The sequence below is a fragment of the Bombus impatiens genome, unplaced genomic scaffold (assembly GCF_000188095.3).
Source record: "Bombus impatiens unplaced genomic scaffold, BIMP_2.2 scf_0049, whole genome shotgun sequence".
NCBI classification, from domain to species: domain Eukaryota; kingdom Metazoa; phylum Arthropoda; class Insecta; order Hymenoptera; family Apidae; genus Bombus; species Bombus impatiens.
In genome coordinates, this window is record NT_176468.1 from 50,413 (window position 1) to 76,847 (window position 26,435).

General features: G+C 34.7%; 2 long non-coding RNA genes across 2 annotated transcripts; one reads left to right on the forward strand and one right to left on the reverse strand.

The window, feature by feature from the left end:
- Positions 1–276: 276 nt before the first annotated feature.
- Positions 277–21,110, reverse strand: LOC117152306. Its single transcript, XR_004462648.1, has 3 exons — positions 21,018–21,110; positions 5,408–5,411; positions 277–290 (listed from the first exon to the last, which is right to left on the reverse strand). It is a non-coding gene; the product is annotated as an uncharacterized LOC117152306 (long non-coding RNA).
- Positions 513–26,435, forward strand: LOC112213805. Its single transcript, XR_002947720.1, has 4 exons — positions 513–523; positions 4,581–4,590; positions 5,438–5,440; positions 26,262–26,435. It is a non-coding gene; the product is annotated as an uncharacterized LOC112213805 (long non-coding RNA).

Genomic DNA, 26,435 nt, shown 5'->3' on the forward strand with positions numbered 1-26,435 from the left:
GTTCACGCCAACACAAAATCAAGTATGATGCTTCGTCAGTTTATATGCACGCAGTCATCGTTTGTCACTAATTTCTCTCGTCACAACTGCTCTCTTTCACGCCGACCACACTCGACAACGCTAACAACACCACTCCCAATGCAAACATTCTCCTACCACACTGCCAACACTAAAGCTTCCCAATTCATTCACGGCTGCCTTTTATACCCTGGCTCCGGCATACCTGACCCGCACATGTCCCATGTCAAGTTGATCTTCTTAATTACCCAGGGTTTTTCCCCGATACTACACTGTATACCTGGTACGCACATGTTCCATGGTCAAATAGACCTTCTTAATTACCCAGGGTTTTCCCCCGATACTACAATAGTATTCTTTTTTATTGGAAGAAATGCATGATTTTATCACGCTGAATATTTATTTATTTATCACGCTCATTTAGAATATTTGTATAATTCTATCTCTGAATTCAGATATAAAGAATCCTTAAATATAATATACATTCAGCCACTTTTTTAAACCAGTTACACGAAATTTTATCCGACTGGAAACTCTTGAACGTCGGTTGTGGTTATCAAAAGAGAAGAATTATGAAGCTAGCTGTTAAGCTTTTGAAACGAGCTTAAAGCGCATTGTAGCGCGAGATCAGATTCCGGAATCGCTGGATAGGAAAGGTGGACACCAGGCAATTGCTATTTTTCTTTCTTTCGCCGTACACGCGGCTATCTTGGAATGAAGCATTTTCCAACGTCCAAGATAAAACACAACTGACTGTGGACCATGTGTAGAAACGGAGTACGAATTGGTTTTTCAGTCGAATGGGTCGGTATTTTGTTACCGCGACGTTTCTCACGGAATAATATTGCCTTTTCCAACTGGTACGTGCATTGTGCTTGGAACTTACATACGATGGACCTAAAACGATCTAGCCTCACTTTCTGGTTCCACCAAATAGGATTAGGGACCAGTTCTCAAAACTTTCGAATTGCTGGAACTTCAGTGTTTTCGTTATAGTTGCATTTTTTTCCTTTTTTTCTTGTTGGAATTCTTTATCTTTAGCAGAAAATTATTTAATCATCGCTTGTTGATATATTAGATCTGGATTGTGAGTCAACATCTATTAGATTCCTTTGGATTCTTCAGTTTGCCAAAATTATTTTCTCTAGCTACAATATGATTTACCATAGACTAGCCATGCATATCTACATGTGAAATAAATTAATCGATTATGATCGATATAGTTACATAAAATAGATTAATCAATTACACAGTACTAAAATTTCAGTGTTTTCATATAAACCCTTGAAAGCAATAACGATGCTTTTCATACATTCTATTATAACTCAAAATTACGGAATATTCTCGTGCAGAACATCATATAAGTATACAGAACTATAAGTATAATGTAGAAGAATCATAACTGAAAGCTCTTTGTAAATTCTTCTCGCTTTAGTCTTCTTCTTTATCTATTCCATAAAATAATCATAACTTTGCCAAACGAAACGAATTGACTTAAGTGAAGAAATAAGCAAAAGCAGAAAAACAGAATACAATTTCGCAATCTACATTCAAAAAGCTCGCCAGTACTGCCAATTAGAAGCAAGAACCGCGAAACGTCTATCTACCCCTGCTATTCTACTTTCTAAAAGAAATCTACTAAAAGCCAACAAACAAAGAGAAAAAGGAGGAACCGGAAGAGAAAAAAAATCACGTACAAAGTACAGCGAAAGAGGGTGCGTATTTACAAGAGAAGCAGCGAACAGGGCATGAATATGTAACGCCTTTAATTTCCATTCGATGCAAACGAAGCTCGCAGATTTTAAACACCAAAACCTAGCTTGCTGAAAAGTGAATTCACCATTCAGCCTCGCCGATAAATTCACGTCAAAGACAATGATTCAAGAAGACGTATATTTCTCCTTCTCTTTTTAATCTTTAGCACGAAAAAGGGGAAGATTTCTTGCGGTGAATCGCGTCCTCACGTTAAAATATCGCTCTTGGGATGTTTCACAGCGAAGGGGTGGAAATTTCTGGTGAATAGTTAGGGTTATAAATTAAACCATTAAGCTGGTGCACGGTGTCAAGGATTACACGGCCCGATTCTTTCTCGCTTATTGATGGACTCTTGCCGTTGGCGCTAATTGACTTTGATAATCGCCGTGGATTACGCCTCGTGGATTTCCTACTTTCGAGTGAAATCGAACGGATCTCGCTAATTTTCGTTGTCTTGGAAACTTCTCTGCTTGCTACTGCTGCATCCTCAAGTATTGTAGCATGTATTAGGTTGTTCGAAATGGTCTTTCTTTCGCAAACGTGTTTTTTACAACACGTGAAACCACATCTGTGAAATGTCACGGTGTTTATCTCAACAGAACAAAATAATATAAAACTGAAAACGTTGTGCGTCTATTATTTCCTCATAAAACGAAAGAAACTTTTCGGACAACCTAATATTTTGGTCGATGTACAGTAACGGTATAGGAATATTACCAAAGTGTACAAATTGATGACAAACTAATAATTAGAAGTAGTCTCCTCCCTTTTCATCATTGAATTTGGCCCCCCTCCCCCCAATTCTTATCGTAATATTAACATACGAAATATGCAGAAGATTTCCTTTTGCATTCTTTGCTTTCCGCCCGTTTCCCCCTTAAACTTTTCCCTCCCAAGTTTTATTCCCTTCCAAGTTTTATTATAATATTAGTATATGAAATATGGAGGAAATCTTCCTTTGCTTCCTTCTCTTCCCTTTCCTTTTTACCCTTTAAGTTTCTTTTCTTCCCAATCTTTGTTATGATACTAATATAATATTACAGTATTAAATAATACAATAGAAAATTACATAACATCAATTAGTCCAATTAAATGTTCTCCCTTTCTTCAATCGACTTTTTATTTATCCGTATACCATCCCGTTCCTTTTTCTCGTTTCTCTCTCCTTTCTTCTTTATCAACGACAAACAAACTCACCGGTCACGTGTGCAATCAGGTTTACACGATAAGTGTAAAACGTCTGTGGAACACGTTAGGGGATTGCGGCGAACAATATTCAATTACATCGATTAATTAACGCGTCTTCCGTGGGGATGTTCGTGTCATCGGTTTCCGGGCTCGTTAACCGCAGAGATTCCACGGAGGTTACGGCGAGCGAAATCGCCCCTTTGAACGGGCGCCTTTGCTCGAGATGTATTTGATCACGATTCGGCTCGAACGAGGGTTGTAACCCATCCCGTTTAACGTTTGCTATTGGTTTCCTGGGAGCTGTGCCACGCGATCTTGTACTCGAGATAAACCTCTAGCACGCTCGCTCAGGAGGACATTATGGACTTTTACGATGGTGGATTAGTTTTGAAAAAGTGATTTTTACGAGTGCAAAGCCCCTTCAACGTCGAATATTCTTGTCGATTTAAGGGATGACGAATATAGTAGGATATGCTAAAACGATTTTTAAATTTTTAAATTTTAAATTTTAAAAATTTTTAAATTGTAACATTAGTTCGTTCTAAGGTACATTAAAATGCACACACACACACGTACATACTGCTGGCTATTGGTAAGCATTAGGATTACCTATTTACTCGTTACAGTTGTAGCAAAATTCTAACAAATTTTTCTTCGTTTAGTATTTTACATCGTAAGGCAATATGAATAAAAATTAATACTAAAATAATTGAGAAGCGAAAGCAGTGGAAGGTATACGATTTAAGTTAACGTCACAGCCTAATGATTATGGTCGGCATCGTATTATATGTGTTTAGGAATAATCTGTTGCAAATCTACAATGAAAAGCAAAATTACTATCTAATACGATGATTTAAATGAGAGAATTTTAATACAAGTGCAAGAATATGTATAGGCAATTAATTCATTTCATTTGTAAACTTTGTATTCAGATCTAGATTAATTAGTTTCCTCGCTATATTCTGTCAGCTTATGGCTGATACTATACATATATATATATGTAGGAAAATAATTGAGAGAAATAATTTTGCTATTAGAAATAATCAATGAGTAAATAGTCGAACTAGCCTAATGATCAATTTCGTGACCTCATCGATGACTTCAAAAACATTGCTATTATTCTAGAAAGTACACGCGAAGACTAAAATATATTTGGTAGTTGAAATACCGACGATTGTTTTTAGACGTGAATTTCTATGTCAGAGATGCATTAGACGCGAAGAAATTTACAGCTTTTGAAAACCTTTTGGCAGCTTTCCAAACGCTGTCGTGGGAACGTTTTTGATCTCGCAAGAAAACTCATCTTCCTAACCATTAAGTGGTTATCCAGACATGTTTAAATCATGTTTTGTTGCATTACGAATGTACTAACGGAATGACTAATGATATTTGTCGGAATTTATTCGTCGCTTTAGTTCAAACACAGTCTCGTGTTTTATGTTCTAAGATTTCGGTGAAATTACCAATTGCATACATGTTAATATCTCGCCGTTACAATTACTCGTCTCACAGAGTATCAGAAGCACACAAGTGCTCACAATAATATTCGATCGCTTCTAGAAATCTTTTGTGAATATGTCAAACGTGTTGTATGAGGCATCACGATTATATTATCACAGTTTGCAACTAGTCTGGAAATTGCAGGATATTTCACACATGTATACGCATAGATATTTCGCAGCGAGAAGTATTTAAACGATCAATTACTTCAATAAACATCAGTCATTATGTTAATAAACCTTAACTTTCAGTGCGATCGTACTTAACATTTATTATGTTCCTAATTATGGCCATTTATATCGTTAATTAATTACCAGGTATGTGTTTGCAATGAATATTTCGTAACTTCTATATACATTTTCAGATTGCTTTCAAATTTGATCGATATAACCGTAACAGTCTCGGTTTCATGCGATGCTAATGAAATTTCAAAATGTTTTGTTATATAAAACATATAAAATAATATATGTTTTATATTATGTAAAACATAGAGTTTGATATAACATAAAAGTTTTCTATCTTGGAAATGTAGTGATTGACTAATAGTAGTAGCCGATGCTATTAGAGGAAAAGTCTCCAGAGAGACGGCGGAGATGGAAAACGGTACAACAGCAACGAAGTTCCGCCTGGTCAACACACGTCCCTTCGAGTTCGGCCGGGAAACGATTACGAACGATTACGTGTGAGACTCGTGCAGAGTCGAAAAGTACTAAAGGAACTTCGTGCTACGAAACTTTCGTCGAATCCGATTTCGTGAATGGATCGGAGAGTTTTCGTTATCGAGGTGAATCTAATTTAATGACCTTCTTACGATGGTAAGATCGAGGTTGTTTAGGGAGTTCTGCTCTCACACAAGAGATAAAAGAATTGTGGAACGTGCGATGCTTGGAATAATTGGCGAAGGAAGTTCAGATTAAAATAGAAATCGATTTCACTTGATTTTTACATGTCTCTTGCATATTCGCAATAAGTGAAGATTGTACAAATTGTTGTAAAACAACAGTGTTAATGTGTTTACGACTCGTAGATCTTATTAATCAGAAATATTTCCGAATATATCTTTAACGAAAACATTCTTAAAAGGCGTCAGAAATGAGGAATTCTTAAATGAATAAAATTATAATACTATTCTGTTATACAAACTTTCAGTGTCACTTTTTCAATTTAACTCCCATATTCGTGAAATTTTCTTGCACAATGTTTTTCGAAACTTAGTCTATTCAAAATCTAAATCGATTAATTTCTTGTATTTCTGTTTCATTTATTATTCTAATTAGGATATTAAAGAATATTATAATACAAAAATTATCTTACAATCGTTCTTCTAGAGAGATAAAACGTGTTTTTAAAATTATTTTAAATTAAAACTTATTCTATTTTAAATTAAACTTAAATAAAAATTTTAAGATCTCTCTCAACGCGACAAATATAAAATATGCTCGTAAAAATGAACACTGCAATAGAAGACAAAAGACAGACATTGAGTCACTTGTTTAATATCTATCGGACATTGATCTAATCATTTTAACGCATTAAATTCACCATCCATCATTTGTTCAACTGTTCAACGTGTGTCATTTCGTTCAGAACGAGCATAGATCATTTAGGGGAAGATTTAGGTCGCATTTTCTGCACGATCATTTACGGCAATATCTTTTCTAATGCAACACGTAGTTCCCTAGAAAATTCTATCGCGCGCTAATCGTAACGTTTTGGTATGCAAAGCTCGTTTACATTTTTAAACAAATCTTCCAGGCGTATTTCGCGTGCTTCCGTAACGCTAGTCCGCAAATTGGACAACAGTTTCTGAAATATTAATATTCGTTCCATTTGCCGTGAGAAACACGCGAGTTGGATGCTGCAGAGTCTGATAATGCCACGAATTCTACATTTCGTGTATTTGTTTTGGATGATGAGATCATATGATGAAAACTTTGAAGATGTATGTATATATATATAAATCTGTTGTATGATTATAATGATTTTGAAACTATGATAAGTCATTTCTCGTCTTTTATAGAAGAGCAATATTAAAATTCAATATATCGTCAACCAATTGCATATTAAAGCTGTCTTTCCGCTCGATTTTGAGAAATAAATATGTACGTGTTTATGTCATTCTCTTGAACGTTTAAAATATATATGAACAGATTAGAATACATAGACTAGTCTAACCGAGATAAACTGACACAATGTTATTCGTTTCGAAAGTCTTACATCTTCGAAAGTGTCAAATTATATCCTTTTCCAACTACTTTGTATTAAAATATTTCGTGTTAGCTATCAAGTGACATAAGAGTCAGGAAATCGATAAAATTGGATTTGTCATATCTTTCCGTGCTACCTTTGCATAGAACGACAGCTTCGAAGCTCTTCTTGATCGACATCTGTTTTAAGAAATCAAGATTTTTCGTAGAAATTAAGTACCATACACATTAAGCAAAATTTTATTTTATTCTGTCAAGAATAACAATACGTGTATAGGTAACGAAACCTCGGATAGGATAAAATATTAAAAAGTAGATTTTAATATCTTATAAATTATATAAAAATGTAAAATCTAATAAAATTGTTCGCTAAAAATGCAAAAACGATACGATACGAACTTGGATGTAAATGTTGTGTATGGAGTCACAATTCGACAGAATAAAAATAGGTATTTTGGTGAAGCGTATGTTACAAGATTACAGAATGAAAGAAAGACGAAGAATTTACGATCCAGAAATGAGACAGAAAAATTACAGAATAGAAAAACGTAATAATCTAATCTAAATTAAGTCTCATCGAACAATTAGATTTTCATCTGGGATCGTTTGATACGCAACAAGAGGGCAGAATCCTAATCTAGATATAATTTCCAGATAGTAGAATAGTATTATAGGACAGAATAAACTGAACGTTCAGGATGATCTTCTGAACTGAATCTACAATACGACAATTAGGATGGTTCATATTTGATAGACTACCTTCTAATCGTCTACCTGAACTAGTCCAAATGGAAGCTGACTGGTATCGAAAATCCTCCATCTAGAACTCATCATCTCTAACAGATTGCGCAAGATGAATTTCTCACCGCGAACCATTTGAAATTCCTGATGCGCTGCGTTCTGATCTATTCGACGAGCGAGTAGCGGTGAAACGTGTTCAACGAAAATGCCGCAACAATTCTTTCGTCGGGCAAATTCCAGTTCCTTCGATAATGGCGTCTAATTTTCCCTAAAACCTTCCATTTCACACCTTTGAATATTATTTATCGATTTCTGATTACGTATTCGACTCGCGAAAATTCTACCGTTTTCTGTTGCTTTAGTTATATAATACTTCACGGGGTGAATTTTACAATTTTGTCGACCTATTTGTGGAAATTATAGAAAGAAGGTTTTCAGGGTAAGGGAGTTAAAAAAAAACATTTTCTTTCACTATATTTGGTTACTTTAATTATCTATATTTAACCATCATAATTAACCTAAAACCACCACCACCACCAACATCTTCCATGTATATGAAATAGATACATTGGAGTGGAAATTATAAAAAGACAAAATTAGAAAGTTTTCTTCGATTACATTTGGTTACCTTAGAGGAGCACTCAAAGAATCAATTGTTTATTCGGTATAACATCCATATCGCGTAACTAACGTAAAATCGTTACCATCACCTTCAATATACGTGAAATACAAATGTCGGAGTTCCAATTATGAAAAGGGTAAAGATCTTTTTCGGCTGTATTTGGTTACTTTAGTGAGCACTCAAAAGATTGGCTACTTACTTTAGTATAACATCCACATCCTACAACTAACCTGAAATCACCATCTCCATTCACGAAATGGAACAAAACCTCAAACACCGGCAAAAAATATTCCCATCATGCAACTTTCAGTTTCCCCGTGTAGACTATATATCGTTTGTTTATACTATCGAACAAAAACCCTTGCAGCAATGATCTGTTTTTACGCCGTACATCTCCGGTGGCGATAAATTGCGCGAATACCCGAAGCCAGAAAATGTCCAAACGAGAAAGCTACCTCCCATCGAAAGATACTAAAATTTATCTGTATCGCGTAACGCATCCTTCTATGGTGACGAAATGAACTACAGTATCCCGTGTTAGGGTATTATGAGAATAAAAGAATAGAGAAGGATGAAAAGAATAGAAAAGAACGGTACGGTGGAGACGAGACTTTCATCGACCGACGCGTAGAAATAACGTTTCGCTTTTTATTCTATCGCGTGTTTTGCTCGCGCGTAGCTTCGCTCGTATTCATTTATTGGAGTCAGGCCAAGCTATTACGTTATACACGGTGAATACGGTAAATTGCTGGTCCGGCTTTTCCCTTGCTCGCTTTTCCATCGGCCAAGTGGATTAGTCCGTTGGATCCTCTCCCTTGGATCCCATCCCTAACGTTGGATTTCTGCCTCTCGTTCGACGTTGCTTTCCAACCCTGTCGTCGCTTCGATGTTAATTAACAAAATACTCGCGAGTCGAGTGTTTCCTTTTCCGGGACCACTCCACCGGTTCTTCGCGACTTGTTGAAGGTCCCTTTTCGTTGCTTTTTCCTCTAGGGAAGGAAGGGTGGAGATTCTCTTTTTCTTTTTCCTTTTCTTTTTGTTTTTTCTTTTTTTTCTTTTTTTTTTTTGTTTTCTTGGTTCTGCCACGATCCTCAGGAAATTGAAGAACAGTCGATTGTAATATAGTTTAGAGTTGGCTTCTTCGATAGAAGCCTTTGATGCCTTCACAGTGGTAAATATTGGAATATTTTTAGGATTGTCTCTGGGGATTCTGTCGGTAGGTTTCCCAATAAACGGAGAGTTTTGATAATTTGTGGTTTGCGTGAATTTAATTATGAAATGCATATGTAATTTATACATTGCTGTACAAGATATTTGATAACATATGTGCGGTACTTTGGGGCAAAATAGTAGTCTAATTGTCGATGTCGCTTAAAACGAAACAGTCGTTTGAGTTTTTAATCAAACGTAAAAGAAGAAAACGAGTAGCACGAGATTATACGCATTACTTGTTTTTGTTGAAAATATTTTCGCAAAGATTATGTCTACTTGTAATGAAAAGAGAAGTAGAGGAGAAGTATTGTATGTATCATTAACAGGAAATCAGATAGATCATTGTTCTCGTTGAAAGTTAATGATATTCGCGAAGAAACAATTCAATGATATAACATGAAAATTATAAATGACCCAAAGCAGAGGCATGAAAAAAAAACTTCAAACGAAATAATCATTTATTACTTCTTCTTTTTTATAATTTTCTATTTATAAAGATATATAGGTGTACAAAGGATTTAAAAGAGATTAGCTTCTAAGTTTACCATATTAGTTTACAGTACACTTTGATATTAGTCTCTGCCAAGTTTAACTTGCACAAAATCTGACAGTAAATCAAATTCTGTAGCTAACTATCCATTGAGTCAAGTTTGTAGAGAGGCAATCTGCTCCAAGTCAAGTCCAGCCAACTTTCCAAAAAGTAGATATACGTAGTACGTTAGAATAGATATATTAGAATAGAATAGAAAAAGTATAGAAACGCATGTATGTATGTATATCATTAGTTCATAAGATGCAATGCGATTGCAAAAAAGAAGATATTTTTTAGAAAGTTTAGCAATCAATTTCATCTGGTTATTTGTGCTAAATAATGGTAAAATTATTTGACGATGTTAAAAACAAAGCAATTTTAAATCTCTTAATATATGTACATATTTTCATTTCGAAATGACCATTTTTTTAACTTTAAACAAGTCACGACACAGTGCTAGTGACGTTTTAAAATTCCAAATTCATAACACATATAATTAGACGGCGGATACTTATGCAACCTTATATATTTATAAAAATAATTTAAAAAATGTAACTTGGAAAATTTTACCTACTAAGTACTGTAACGAGTAGAGTACGTTTTTCATATCTCATATAAGTATTTTTATATTGTTACGTAATATTATGTGTATTTCGTACATTTTTGTACCTTTAAATTTTTCATAAATATATACAAGTAATATAATATTCGTAAAAGCTGCCTACAAGAATACGAATACTTTCATGAATCAATGTATTCGCCGCACATATTTTCTAGTTCGAAGCGCGAATGTCTCCATTATCGAAACCAACTTTCACCCTACACAGGTAATTACCGAGCACTCTAGCGTACACCAATCGAACGTTCCCCTTTACCAAACGGCGCTCTCAAACGTAAAAGGCCGAAACATCGTTGTTTTCCCCCTTGGACTACGGTCTCAAAGAAAGAGTCGATGCAGCGCTCTCGATATATTGGGGTCAGGAACACGTGACGCGCGATGCATTGTTTAACACGTTCACTATCACGCTAATCATTCGTCTTTCACTAAATTTCTTAAAACGATTAAAATAATATTTTTGTATCAAAGGTTACAATCAAGATTAATATTCTTCCCTTCAATCAAACGTTATTGTTAGAAAGATACTGTTCATATATTTTGAATGCACGATAAACGGTTCATGTTCTCATAGAATGATCAACACGATGTATATAAATCATCCCCTTTCGTAAGCAACAAATGCAGAGATAGTGCCGTGTGCGAATATTAACGCGAGTAATCGTATGTAAAATTCACGTGTCAGTCAAACGTATTAATTACGGTCGATTAAGCATCGGGGACCCCCTCTTCGTCTCTTCTCTTCTAAAATCAACGTCCTTAATGAATCGATTTGAACGGGAAGGGAGATCATCAATCCGTCGAATTCAGTTGGCCAACTCCCTTGAAATCGTCGGATCGATGCAAGTTGCACGTTCCACCATAATTAACGCGATGCACCAACGAGAACCCTGGAATACACCTAACTTCAGCCCTCGTGACTCCTTTATGAGCAAACACCGTGTGAGTTAGCGGGCCAATTATGGTGCACGAGCCACCTTCATCGTCGCGATATCGACATCGATGCTCGTGCATAGTACATGCGGATGCACGTTCCGGTTGAGGATGTTCACAAGGCGGAGGCAATTAGAGGAGTATGATGCTGATGGCTCCCAGGGTAATAACGTGTTTTGCTTCGGCGAGTGTCGCGCGTTTAATTTTACCGTGCACTTGGATTTCAGACGACTTGCGCGATCGCTTCGAGGGAAACGGAAGGTAGTTATTAGCGAGAGACATCTTTTGATTACAAATATCTGTGGTATCTTCGCACGATGCAGGATATAATGTAGCGTTTTAATGAAAAATTTCTTTTCAACATTGGAGATTTTTTAATATCGCCGCTGTCACAGCGAATAAAATGGTTAACGTGTCGTTGTTTTTCAGACAAGTTTTAGATTTTTTGGCTTCTGCATGGATATCTCGTAGATTTCTCGCGAGTTTCGTGGAGATTTTAGATTTTTCGTGTTCTCGTAGAAATTTTATAGATTCCTAGAAGGAAGGAGTTTCATAGAAATTTTAGAGATTTCCGCTTTTCCACAGAAATTTCATACATTTCACCGGAGTTTTCTAGGGATTTTAGATTTTTGAAATTTTACGTCGAAATTTTCATAGAGATTTCCGGAATTTTTATAGTAATTTTGTAGATTCCTGCGCGTTTCGTAGCAAGTTTAGAGATCCTTGGGACTCGAATGATTATTTGCAGAGTGTATGGCTGCAGGGTCGTTTTCTTCGTTGCATTATATATTTTTTCATATGTCTCTTATTTTCATCCCTTTGATAGAAGCTTTATACTTTAGTGGTTAAATCTAGTGTTATGGGGAGAATTCAGTTGGGAAAGGTTCGAAGAGTTATAGTATAAAAGAAATTTTGTATTATATAAAAGAATCATAAAGAATGTACATGTAAATTATAGACCATGAAATTAGAAATGATTCTAAGATAATAAATCTAATTGCGAGATTATGAAATAAAATGTAAATTCGATTATTAACTGTAATACAATGATAGTGATTAGCGATGATGGTTAGATCATTGTAACTAAAATAAGATTTTCATTTTCCATGTATTTGTCGTACTAAAAATATTCAATTGTTTTCCTATCTCTGTATCATTTTTATGTTAATAATGGAAAAGTCAATTTTAGATAAAACTTATTTTTCATATTATAATATTATTATATTCGTACATTGCCGACAAATACAGAAAATATTTTGGACCGTAAAATCTGAATAAATCTTTGAAACTCCAGAATCGAAACCCAACGGTCGATTGCAATCGGCGAGAAAAATAGCCAAAACGTACATTTCCTATTTATACGACAGTTTTATGCCATTGGTTAGAGAATCATTGGCTAGAAACGATACAAAAACAAGAAACTTCCATATTACAAACGCAATAAATCACAAAAGGCGTGTTAGTATCCCAATATCGCGAGCCCGCCATCATCATCTCCACAAATCCTCGTTACTTTCAGCATTGCCGGTAAAAGTGGCTTGTGCAACCCGATAATAAGCCAGCATCAAACATTAAGATCGATGCGCGATAAAATCAGCCTGTCAAGCGCACACGACCCTTCCGATTCTTATTCGAAAGACCATTTTTATAGTAGTTTCCACGGTGTAATGAGATCGCAAGGTCGGTTACATATAAAAATTTGCATGATCGACTATTCAAACAAAAAAATTGGCAAAAACTTACAATGGCTACAAAATGTACTTGCACATAGGTGTCATTCATTTCTAATAGAACATCTTTTGTCAGTAGATTGCGTATTTGTATGCATCCATAATAAATTTAAACGTGCAAAGTTTCACAGATTGCATGTAGTATAATGAATACATAAAATATTCAAAGAGGAATACTTCTTGTAATTATCAGTTAAGGAAATTTTTATGTAGCTTCTATTTCTTTAGTTCCTTAGTATAGCAAATAAAAATATGAGATTGCATAAAAATCCTAAAAATCTACAGTTTATTTATTTTTTAGCTTCTACAGTATATTTTCGTAGGAAAAAGGAATCATAGGGAACTTTCATACGGAAGTTATTATACTTATATAATTAGATCTAATTACTTAGTATGTGTTAGATTGTCCGAAAAGTGTCCTTCTTTCGCAAACGTGTTTTTTACAACGGTGCACCTTCATACAAACGTGAAACCAAGTGTGTGAAATGTCGCGGTGTTTATCTCAACAGAACAAAATGGATCGTACGTAATTCGACAAAATAATATAAAACAAAAAACATTGTGCGTCTACTATTTCCTCATAAAACGAAAGAAACTTTTCAGACAACCTAATAGACGCTATGATAAGACAACGGTGTGCAAATATTTTTTTAGCCACTATATATGAAACGAAATCTGAAAACTGAATTACATTAATACGTATATTCTGTTGCAAGTGAAATCGATCGCTATTGTACGCTATACTATTGTACGTATCTCTGGGATCTTATGCAAATTCAAATGGCGATTCATATAAAACTGAGGAAAGTTTCAATCGTCGTTCCACTGGCTGTAAAAACTGTCAGTTTTCGCCGACTTTTACAAAAACCTCATAGCACTAACAAAGAATTTTTTACCTCTGCGAAAGTATTGCATTATGAGCATACGAGTTTCGCTTACTTTTAGTTTTAATCGTAAAGGATGATCCTCTTTAATAAAATTTCTTGTTCCATTCGCAAAGTAATTTTTGCAATGCGGAAATATTAAAAATATTTCTATGTTTTTGTACACGTGCACGCGACGAACGTAGTTGCAACTGTATGGGCTATTCCCTTTTTATCGCTAGAATTCTTTTTCTCAAATCTCTACGCTCTTCGTAATTGCACGAAGAATTCAACGAAGTTTCTTGTATCCTATACAAGAAGGCGCGAAACAAAAAATTCGTGAAGCATACGCCGTGTAAGTACTATAACGCAATTTTCACTTCGAGCCGTGCAAACTCAAGAGGAACAGCAGGCTTAAAAAAAGAATTCAGCAGTATCCACCTCTTTCTAGCGAGGGACACGGTCGTGCGTGCTTTAAACAAAAATATAAAAATGCACTCTTTCCAAAAAACATTGAACCCTCTCTTAGAAATTGTATTCTCTGGCCTTGCCTTCTCTGGTGTGCCTTCGAAAAGGGTGTAAAAAAGAGAAGGAAGAGAAAAATCCTATTATCGAGCGTGCACATTGAAGGATGACGATACAAAAGGGAGCAGCTCGCATAGAAATGCCGCTCGCTTCGATTCTCAATAGTCTTCTTATCCGTGACAGATCACGGAGCCAGGCTTTTGTCGCTTGCGTATCGATGATGAAATATGAGCGCGTTGCGTTCGTTGGACACCCGCTCTTTTCCCTTCCTTCCCTCTTTTTTTTTTTTTTTTTTTTTTCCCTTCCATCTCGCCACTGTAGAACACGCGCGAATTTAGGCGCGTTACGACTTTCTGATTTTTCGTTGCAAGAAACCGACTATCTGCGATCAGTTTCCGGCTAAGAGATGACACGGTGAATAAAGAATCGGTGATAAACAGTGAAACGCGTGCCGAGCGAAAATTCAAAGTCGATTTTCTCAAAAACAAAGCCTTAAACGAAAAATTTTTATTCCATATTTTCGACTTTTTTTTTCGCGTAGTATCACACCCTTTCCGCTTGTACCACCAGTTACCAACCACCCTGTATATTGGGTTGGCAACTGATTGCGTATCGTGATCGTCAGGATCCGTACCGTGGAAAACCTTTGGAATTGTAATTTACATAAAAAAAAATAAAATATATCTATCGTGCAATAGATGCCAAACGATAAAGTTAAGGAAATAATTGCATGTAGAATGGTTTGTATTGCGTATGTGGCGGCACTCGACCACAAAATTTCCAACGGTTTCGCGACACAAAGCGCTATACTTTCAAAGCGTAAGGCCGAAAGGCCTAATGTACCATCGATATTCCTACGGTTCTTTCGCCGACTATTCGGAAGAATGCATACGCGGTAACCGTCGCGGACTTCTAATAAACGCGCGCGTAGTGGGGATATCGGGGAACAACAAAGGAAAGAAACTGTTTGGTTCTGAACCAAAAAATTCATTCTGCTCTGAGCTGCAAAGTGCGAAAGGTTAAGCGAAGCCAATACAATCAGAGAAACGTGTTATTGACTCTTGATAGTCAGTGTTAATTGTTATTTGTTATTAATCGTTGTTAATCGTTAGTCGTGGTTAATCGTTATTTGTTGTTAATTGTTAAGAGTTTAATAAACGTTATTGTTGAAAAACAAGAATATTTTATTATAATTTGTTATGAGTATGCTTTGGAAGAATTTAACGAAAGAGGCGGATAATTACATCAAGTTTATCACAGTTACCTCGTTAGATAAATAAAAACGATGTTTGTAGATCGACGATGTAGCGTAATATCACGATATGTGCGATAATGGAACGCGATAAAAGGGTAAAATTTTACATCGCCAACTTTCCCATGCAGCAATTCGAGTTGAGTTTATTTGTGTACCGCACGCATCGCATATTTATAAAGCTACAGGAAGCAAGTTGGAATTTTGTTAAAGACATGCATCACGCAATTCGTGAAAATTCCAGATTTTCGTTAAAATCTAAATGAAAAATCCTTAAAACACGAGATCGCCATTACTAATAAATTTACGAGTAACAGAATTCGAGAAACTGTATTTACGTAACTCAGATTCTTCATTCGATAGAAAAATCAATAATAAGTTGAGCTAATTCTGTAAATTATTATCTTGATAACTAACAGTGAATATCAAATGAAAGATAAGATGATACCAGAACAAAATGTCTCACCGTGTCATTCAAATAGATCATTCGTCGCCAACGGACCAAGAATAAATCACACGTTCATAAATTTTATTTCGATGTTTACGTCGAAAAGTTTATGATACGTTGCCAAGAAATATTCGTAGTAATATACTAAACGTAGACCTAACGAGCGTAGAGATCTTTGACGGAAGCCAGAGCTTCACCTGGAAAAAGTCAACGTACCGTGACTTACTCGGTCGTTCGACGATTTTTCCCTCGATTTTCACCGTTCGACCGCGTGCACGCGATTCGTGAGTCCTTCAAGCTCCGTTAGCAAGTTTTAACGAGCGTGAGAAACGCTAGCCTAAACGCGGGCCGTCGTCTGACGAACTTAAATCGCTTTATCTTACGGGAACAGCTTCTTCGCGTCGCTAAGCTTACGAATCTCTCCTTTGACCCTCGCTGAACAAGCTCTCGGGGACTTTCGAAATACGCTATGGACATTCTTGGACGTTTTTGTGTGTGTAATTTCTGTTTGAACATTTTGTGCACCGCTGATAAATCCGAGAACAGGAATATGACGACAGAGGTGATAATTAGCGAGACAAAATGATGATTAATAAATTGAACCTTGTTACTCTCTTCGATTCTTCTTCACGTTTGTGTCTCTTCACATATATATTTTTTGAAAAACTTTATTGATAAAAAGAACGCGATACAGAAAAAGTAGTAAAATTGTGTTGAATGCTAAGATTGGAATTTAAAAATTGTCTGTGATTTAAGAAGAAAAACGGTAGTTCAAGATGCATAGAATTCACAATGTAATGTGCAAAAATATATAAAATATTCTATAAATATCTGTTCTAATTCTATCTTTAGATTCGGATTCATAAAAATGCGAATTTGCAATTGAAATTTCCAATTCAAGGATTAAGGAAGGATTAATTTTATGGTTAATCTTGTCCCGTAAATTTTCAATACATAAGATCAAAACCGTTGGATTCATGCTGTTCTTCGGCTCAATTTCTTTCAACGAATATTATACAGCGATGTTGTAGATGAAGATGAAATTTCACAATATTTACACGTGAAAGAATTAAAAACGATCGAACTGAAACTGACTTGGTTTTATTAACTTACAATTTTAAGATTAGAAAAGTTTCTGTTTAACAGATGATAGAATAATTTGGTTCGAAATAATCCAACACGTTCTCGTGATATCGATTAATCGTAGGTTCGTTTGCATAATCGATCAACGCAATCAGTTGATATCGATACAAAGTAAGAAATTCAGCGACGCTGATATTTTGAAGATAATCGAATATTTTTAATGCTCTTTTTCAAAACATCCAGTTGAATACATTCGTAGCATAAATTGATTTCCCATAACGTACTCTGATATAAACAATCTCTACATAATGTTCATTAAATTTCGATTAATGTAGAATTAAGTTCAATTCCGTTATAAATTATCAACGTAAACGTGGTAAATCAGATTATTGTATTCGTAGACAATAACAAAATTAGAGATTCGGTATAGTATGTATCAGTATATCAGCAGCGTATAGGGAAGATAACGTTTTCCTGGTATTTCGAAACAACACGCCATTTTGGCAAATTCAGGTCACAGCTTTATGCAATTTTGCGTCTATTCAAATCGGAAATTTTACGTGGCAAGCTATTTCACTTGCTAAATAGTATACGTTTGTAAAGTATAATGCAGTAGAATATTTTCCCGATTCGCGTGCCATCGGGCGATGCTTTAAACTTACGAATTTAGCTTTTAAACAATCCTGATCTGTCTAGGATACTTCATGATTTCTCTAAATTTATTCTGCAACTTGCATGAATAATATCTTTAAGCAAAAATTAAGCTCTCCTTCTTGAAGTTTCTTCGTATTTCTCACTGGCCAAATGTTAACTTTCGCCAGCTTGAACTTTGGTTAATTTGGTCCTTCGGAATTGTCTAGGGATTGAAAGGAAACATCAGCAAGAAACTTCGTCAGCTTCGTTACATTTGCCTAGAATCTCTATCCAATGTGAAGTCTTTAGGAAGAAATTGATTAAGCGCACACAATCTTTGTAAAATCTCAATTCATTTCCATTATACAAACGCTATTCTACGATGTATATTTTACAATATCAATCTTTGTATATTTTATGCTTTTATTTGATGGCTGAAAGGAAATGTTTTAGTACGATTTGAGTTAAAGAATTAAAGTTACTTCTTCGATATATACATGAAAATGCTATTTTTCTAGATTTGTACTATTACTCGATCGGTTAATCCAATCATACGTAGTATGAATAGCATGTTCACGCCGATGTACATTTTTACGAATAAACTGGAATAGAATGAAAGAAATTGAATATACTCGCAGCTTTATTTTACTAAATACTATAAAGATAATTTCTGTATTATATGTATTCCGTTCGTCTGTGCAGTTTTCAATTTTTCATAAATGGATGAAAAACCAAGCTGTAAAATATGGATATGGAATATTTCGACTTTTGAAAATAGCTGTTTAAATATCTAAATTCATATAATAGAAATTTCTAACGTCGATAAAAATCGAGTGTTTCTTAATTTTTGCTATGGACATTGAATTTGATGTACCACACGGTGATAAAAGCGTCGGACATAATACTAATTAGTTTGAAGAGAAACAAAACGATACGTAAAACCAAATAACGATCTGTACCTCGTTTTGCCCGGTTAACAGGTTGAAGAATCGTCCATTGTTTCATAGGATACGTAGCCTAAGCTCGTCTCGAACGAGAACATCGACGATTGAATCGGGTCAGTGCAATACTTTTGTCCCGCGTGGCTTCGTCGAGGAACGTTTCGTCTATTTCCTTTTTTTCTCTCTCCCTCCTTTTTTTAATTTTCGCCGAAACAACTCGCTCTCCCCATAGGCTCTTTCGTTTCCTCTTCCTCTTATTCTTCTTTTTCTTTTTCCCTACTCTTCTTTTCTTCTTCCTTTTTCTTTTTTTTTTTTTTTTTTAGATTTTGGAAAAGTAACTGGAATTGATTCCAAAGTAAGAAATCAGCAGAAACGTTGCTACGATATAATACAACGCTTGAAAACAACTGATGTCACGGTGATCGTTCGAAATTATGGAAAGTTTCGATCGTTAATTAGGTTAGGTTTTAACGGGTCCCACGAACGAGACAAGTTTTAATTGTGAAACAAGGTTTGGCGCGGAAACGTGCATTTTCTAGGATGCTATCGAATTTTCTAGCTGTTGGGTTTGCGAGGAGAAACTCGTTTGTTCTCTGTATGATAAATTTAAAATATATATACCACACTCGCTCACATATTTTCAATGTAATTTAATTACAATCGAATCAATTGCGCCTAATTAAAATTAGCTATGTCTAAATGTTATGAACCAAGTGATAATAATAATTTATTCGTCTTCTTAGATTATCTATATATATATATATATCAGTTTACGGAAGTATTCGGACAGAAAAGTTGAGGCGTACGATTTTTTTCATCTGAACCCGATTGACAGAATCGACGAATTCAATAAAATCTACAGAAATTTAAATATGACTCGTGAAATCATTTGTAGGATACTAGAGGATTGTAGGGAAGTAGAGAATAATAAGCATAGTAAAAAATCCAATAGTACGAATGCGAAAAAATTCGGTGCAAGCACAGTGAATGAGAAAAAAACGAGAGATATAAACGAGAGAAGAGTTCAACTCTATCATTTACTGGAAGCTAATTATAACATAGAAAATATGAATTCTTCACAGCTTACGCTTTAAGACGTAAAGAGAATCATAATGTTTTCATAAATATTAATTGATATTTATAAAGATAAGTCTAATGATTTTTCTGGTTTGTTTCAATTTCTATAAGAGTTGCAATATTTACAAACAGAAGTGCAGAAGTCTGTACGAAAGCGGTTTTCTTCTTACGATCAAAAACGGACGTTGCTGTTTCATCGATTTACTATGACACAATAGAAACAAAAGAGAATGGTCCGTTTGGCGTTGAGAAAGTGGAGGTAAAATTTGCGAATATCGATTTACTTTGGCGACTAACCGAAGGAGAAGCGTAAGTCGTTAAATTAATTCCGTCTAATTTCGTTAGCCCCGTTCCGTCGGTTTAACGGATTAATTCCTTGAGCTGCTTTAAAACGAATACCTTTAGGCGCCTGTAATTTGCGAATTAGAATTTGCCTTTGATCGCATGCCGCCAGGCGAATTGCCCCTATTACAATGAAAGGAACTAGGAATTTCTCACTATTATGCGGCATATGTTTCTCATATTGTTTATCTAACTTTGTAAATATATTTTCCACTAGAACAAATTGTCGGATTTCAGGAAATTTGTCCATTTCATCGTCCTCTTCGGACGCGAATAAAATAATTACCGTTCTTTAACGCTACAAAAACATTTTCTATTCACAATCTCTTCAGAATTTTATTATTTACCAAATATGAAAATTAGGAAAACTATCTTTCTTTAACTTGACACTAAGAGAAATTCCACAAAATTTGTACAAAATATATCACATACATATTCAACAGGATACACGTAAATATATATATTTCTCAGTAAAAAATTGTCCACAATCTCTTCTTTCAGTCAAACGTAGAAATTGAGGAAAATGGCCTTCTTTAGCTCAACTAAGAAACAAAATTTCCAACCAATATTTCTATAATTTTCCCACGGAAACATAAAATATTTAACGGTGTAAATATATACACTCCTCGTCAAAAAGATAATCCAGGTGTGTTATCTTTAATTTCTCAATGACGCATGTAAAGTTTTTCATCTGTAACGTATAATATTAAATCATTATGAGCTCAGCATATGCTGTTCGTTGAAAATAATTAAAAATATTATGAGGTTTATTGTGTAACAAAGAAAAACTATTCCATACTAAGGTCGAAATGATAACACACTCTGTTCATATGTTTAGAAATTGCTCAGTAGTTCATGATCTATCAACGAGTAAAGATTACAGTGCAATATTATATAACTTTATAAGTATGGGACGCGGAAAAAAGTTAAACGAGTCTGAAAAAAAGCAAAGTCTTAAACTAAAACAGCAACAGTTATCAGTAGCAAAAATATCGAAAGTAATAAAAAGATGTCGTAAAGTAATACACAATTTCTTAAAAAATGTTGAAGATTATGGCAATTTTGCGTGTAGCTTCTAACTCGCAGTTAACAAGGGAACAAATAATTGAAAAATCTAGTGTTAGTGCCAGTGTTTCAAGTGTTCGTCGAGTTCTACTATCCTGCAAAAATATCAAGAAGCTAGAATTGAAAAAGAAACCTTCGTTAACAACGAAACACAAAGCAGAACGTTTACGCTTTGCAAAAGAAAGAATGCATTCGAAAAAGAAATGGAGAAGAGTACTATTTTCAGACGAAGAAGATTCAGTTGCATGGTCCTGATGGGTTCCAATATTATTTTCATGACATAAGAAAAGAGACAATGTCAGCAATTCGACGACAAATGGGAGGAGGCAGCGTGATGGTTTGGACCGGCATCGGTTATTTCGGCAAGACAAGTATCAAGTTCATCGATGGGAGAATGGATAGTGTCCGATACATAAATTTAATCAAAGAACAAATAAATAATCATGCAGAACGCATTTCTGGAACTGACCAAATCTTTCAATAAGATAATGCATCTGTAGCCTGCACACTCTCAGGGCCTATTATTAAACGTACCTATTACTAAATAAGTATATATGTTTGATAAGTAATTTATGTTGTTTATTATTTCGTATCTATTACTAAATAAGTATATATGTTTGATAAGTAATTTATGTTGTTTATTATTTTTTTACTGTACATGTGCTATCATTTCGTTCTTAAAATAAAACAATTTTTTTTCTTACATACTAAACCTCATAACATTTTTAATTATTTTCAACGAACTGCATATTCTTAACTCATAATGTTTTAATATTACACGTTACAGACGAAAAATTTTACACGCGTTATTGAGAAATTAAAGATAGCACTTTGCAAAACTTTGAGAAATTAAAGATAACACACCTGGGTTATCTTTTTGACGAGGGGTGTATATTTCGACAAAAGTAAAAAATAAAATAAGAAACTATCCCGTTTTCATCCCTTCGACTTTCATTTCTGTATTTAACGATTCACTCTTTGTATCGGAATATTTCTCAAATCTTATGCAGGTTTCAAGCGCACGCTTCTTTCACTCGACTCATTCTGAGATACAAAGCGAAAGAAAATACTCGTTCGGAGGCTATCAAGAGTGTAAAGAACACACGTTCTTCGCGTATAACGATTCTCGTATAGGGTAAACACTCGAAGCAAAGCCGCACGGGGGATGCTGGCTAGCCTTCGTGACTTTTAAACAGCCGACAAGCCCTCAAGACGTCGCTTGTTGCCGCCGTTAAAGGTCGTCGAGCCAAGAAAATAGCCGCGATGTGACACGTTTCCTCGTCTTCTTTCCGCGCACGTGCTCGCGCGAACTTGTGTACAACGTAGTTAATTTTTTAACAACACCACCGTCGTGACGTGTTTTGAATAAGAAATCATTTTTTTCAACGAGTTGATAGAATATTCTACAGGATTTCTTTATATTTTCTACGTTTGCCCTGACTTATTTTAGACGAGAAACAACCTTATGAGAGAATTAAGGGAGTGGAAGATTTTGTTTGTAACTTTTTTCAAATGCTCGTGTGTTTTAAGTAAGAAATAAGTTTCTGTGAGGGTTGCAGGGGCAACAAGTTTTCTGTGTAACTTTTTACCTTTATCCTGACGTGTCTTAGATGAGGGATAACCTTATGAAAGAATTGAAGAGGAGGAGAATTTTCTTCGTAATTTTTTACATCTGTTCTGATGTGTTTTTTAAATAACTATTCTTAACACTAACCTTACCAGGCCCCGTCAAGTGTACGGCTTCGAAATTTTGATTAAAACTGTACATTCGTTGTTATTTCTTTTGTTCGTCTAACTTCATGTACATTCTTATATTATCCGATTAATCAATTTCTCAATATTTCTTAATATAATGATTTACATGAAGTTAGACGAACAAAATAAATAACAGCGAATGTAGAATTTTTAATTAAATTTTGACCAGGCCTGGTAAAGTTAATGTTAAGAAAATAATATTTTTACAAGAGTTGAAGGGTTAATAAATCGATTAAAATCGGACAACATGCTTTTAAATGCTTTTAAAATGGAAATCAGCTTCTTTTTACGAAGCTTGTACGAAGATATCAAAAGCGATGATACAATCAGAAGAAACAGATATCATATGATCGATTAAATGAACCATTTAACACAGAATCATTACTTTTCTATTAATCCAATAAAATTCATGAAATTTTTCAGATTCCATTAACATTCTTGTTTCTTTATCTATCGTGAATCTATTAACCGTGAACAGTGGAATATTTCGAATATGATAAATGGTTAATTTAATAATAATAATACGTAACGGGAGATTCTTTGTGGCTTGTCGAGCGTTGAAAAAGAGAATGCTTCGATCGATTCACAGGACGAACGACTCTCTTGGAAAAATTAGCTGTCCTCGATGAATAAAAGAAAACGCGGAATAATGAAGGTATTTGCAATTCACCTCGCCTAGTTTCTTAAAAGGGAGAGAGACTTAACTGTGAGATGAACGACGTTGCAAGTCAGTTTCCACGAGCAGGACTTCGCGTCTCACTGTTAGAGTAAATGAAACGTGGAATGGAAAAATGAAGCAGTGAAATCATTTTTATTAGATGACTATTGCTTAGAAACCTAGTATTGAATTGAAAAATTTTGCAGCTTTTCTGAATTTTTATCCGAAATCTATCGTATTCCGGTATTTTTATCTATGTGTTTTGTTTAGAAATTGTATGTCACGACTCTAAAACTTTTTAGTATTTTTAAAATATTACATATATATATGGGAATTTTTCATTCTTGTAATTGTATTTTTCATATGAGAAATCTATGTAATATTAAGCTACAGTTTTATTGTAGCTCTTAGAATTAAAAATGTTGGCTTTTCATTTACAAGGAATAAATTGGTAGATTATATAGTAGAGAAAATATTATTTCGTCTGTACATGTTATCTTGCTTAAATTTTGCGAATAAAATAATTTCTATCCTAAATTCTCGTAGGTAAGTTCTCGTTCTACACTTGTTGCTAGCCCCCAAAGCAATTACCTTTGACTGCACGTCAAATCGAAAACAGAAGCCAAATACCATTTCGAAAAAATATCAAATAAACCAGTCGAATTCGCCGATTGTTCGACATTCGTCACTTTTTATACAATATCAAAGATAAAAGCACCATTTTTCCACTCTATACTCTCTGTATCAATTTATCTTCCCTTTCATATTCGTCTGCTTCCAACCATTTTACGATTTTTACTATTTCGCTTATTTCTAATTTCTTCCATACTGCAAACTTTTATCTTCTCCTTCTTCTTTTCTCTGTCCTTTTACACTATGCTCGTTCCAAATCAGTAAACGCTTTAAAAATCATCAATTCTTTGCAATCGAGAGTGATAAAATTAAATGAAGAGACAACACAAATATTTTTAGTAAGCTATGCTGATAGCTTTTATTTCCATATTACTATCGTTGTGTACAGCATACATGGACGCAACAAATATTTTTCACAAAATGATCAGATCAGTAATACGCGATGATACACTCAGTGTATTGATATATTGGATTGGCAACTAAGTGATTGCGGATTTTATCAATACCAGCTAATGACGAAATCCGCAATCACTTAGTTGCCAATCCAATACTTATGCAGTAACGAATAATTTTCATATTATGTGGAATAATTTTAACAACTTCAGATGTTTGCAGGTTCTAAAACTTTGCACCTACGTTCTTTGCATGGAATATTGTCAAAATATTTTTCATAATTTCTAATTTCTATTTCTAACTTCCAGGTTTGCAAAGTGCTATTCAACTACGGTGCAATACGGTTGTGCTGTTGCACGAAATACATACAACGTTGAAGCGTTGATTAGCTTTGAATCTCGAATGTTGGCTTAGAATTTAGAAGGTGTTGTAATTGGAAAAGTTCGAAAGACATGGTGATCCGGAGTGCAAGCGAAGTTCTAACAACAAGTAGGACGTTCTATTCGAAAGTTTACACAATCGTAGTGAGATTGATAGCGTAGAAACACAGAAATACACTCTCCTACGCTTCCAACATTTAATTACGGATTAGCCTTTCTTTGACGTAATATTGTCGTACGATAACGGATTTGAAAATCTTCCGAAGATCTGTGAATCAGAAATTCGAAAATGGAATATCGTGCTACTAGTGTGTGTAACGTGTTACAACATTTTTTTCGGATGATTAATAATAATAAGATAAGATAATGTTTATGGACTAAGAAATTTTCAGCAATGTGAATGATTTACGTAACATTGTGAAAAAGAATACGTAAATGCAGTATAGTATTTAGCAAAGAATAAATGTTACGGTGCAATATATTTCAAGCTGTTGCAGCTTCCAGGGCAAAATATATAAAATTCGTGACAGTTAACTTGTTAGCGCAGCGTTGGCTTTTAGTGGATTAATATTTATTTATCCATGAAAATAAAATTCCCAAAAAGAAAAACAAACATGAAAAGTGTTCGACGGGTAAAGTGCTAAAATCGACGCTCATAGACAACGCGTTCCGATCGCAATTTCAACAGAACGCAGACGCGTTCGTTGGTAAAACACGTGTCTCCTTTAACTTCCGTTTATTTTAGGTAACTTTCGGTCGGACGCAATTCATTTGTTCGCCTAAGATCCGGAAGATCCTCGATTTTCGATGAAAACAATCATAGCTTGTGTTTGTATTAAAAACAAATATGATACTGTTTCATATTTCTTTAAACCACCAATTTTTTCACCCACATTTCACGTCGTGAAAAAATCAACTAGAAAAAACCATATGTTTATTTCTAACTTCGCTCCGATTGTACAAACCAACGATATTGCTTTCGGAATTGCAACGGAATTGCTTCTGTAAGAAAATAATAAATCGATAAATATAAAAATATTCTATTATTACGTATTTTTTAAAGACCAGTCATTTTGACTGGTTTGGTAGAAATAGCTTCGTGTTAAACCATTTGTCGCATGATTATTACGCAATCGGATGACTGTCTTCTATCACCAAGCGCGGATTGTTACGCGCGCTGCGAATGCTTTTTATTTCAGTCGCTAAGTATTCTTCAGATGTGAGAGATCACGTTTGACCCGTTTGTCAGCATCTCGCCTATATCAGTTTATTGCATTGACCATTTTAAAGAATTCCACGAGAAATAATATGATTTAATTCCTTATTTCTGTTT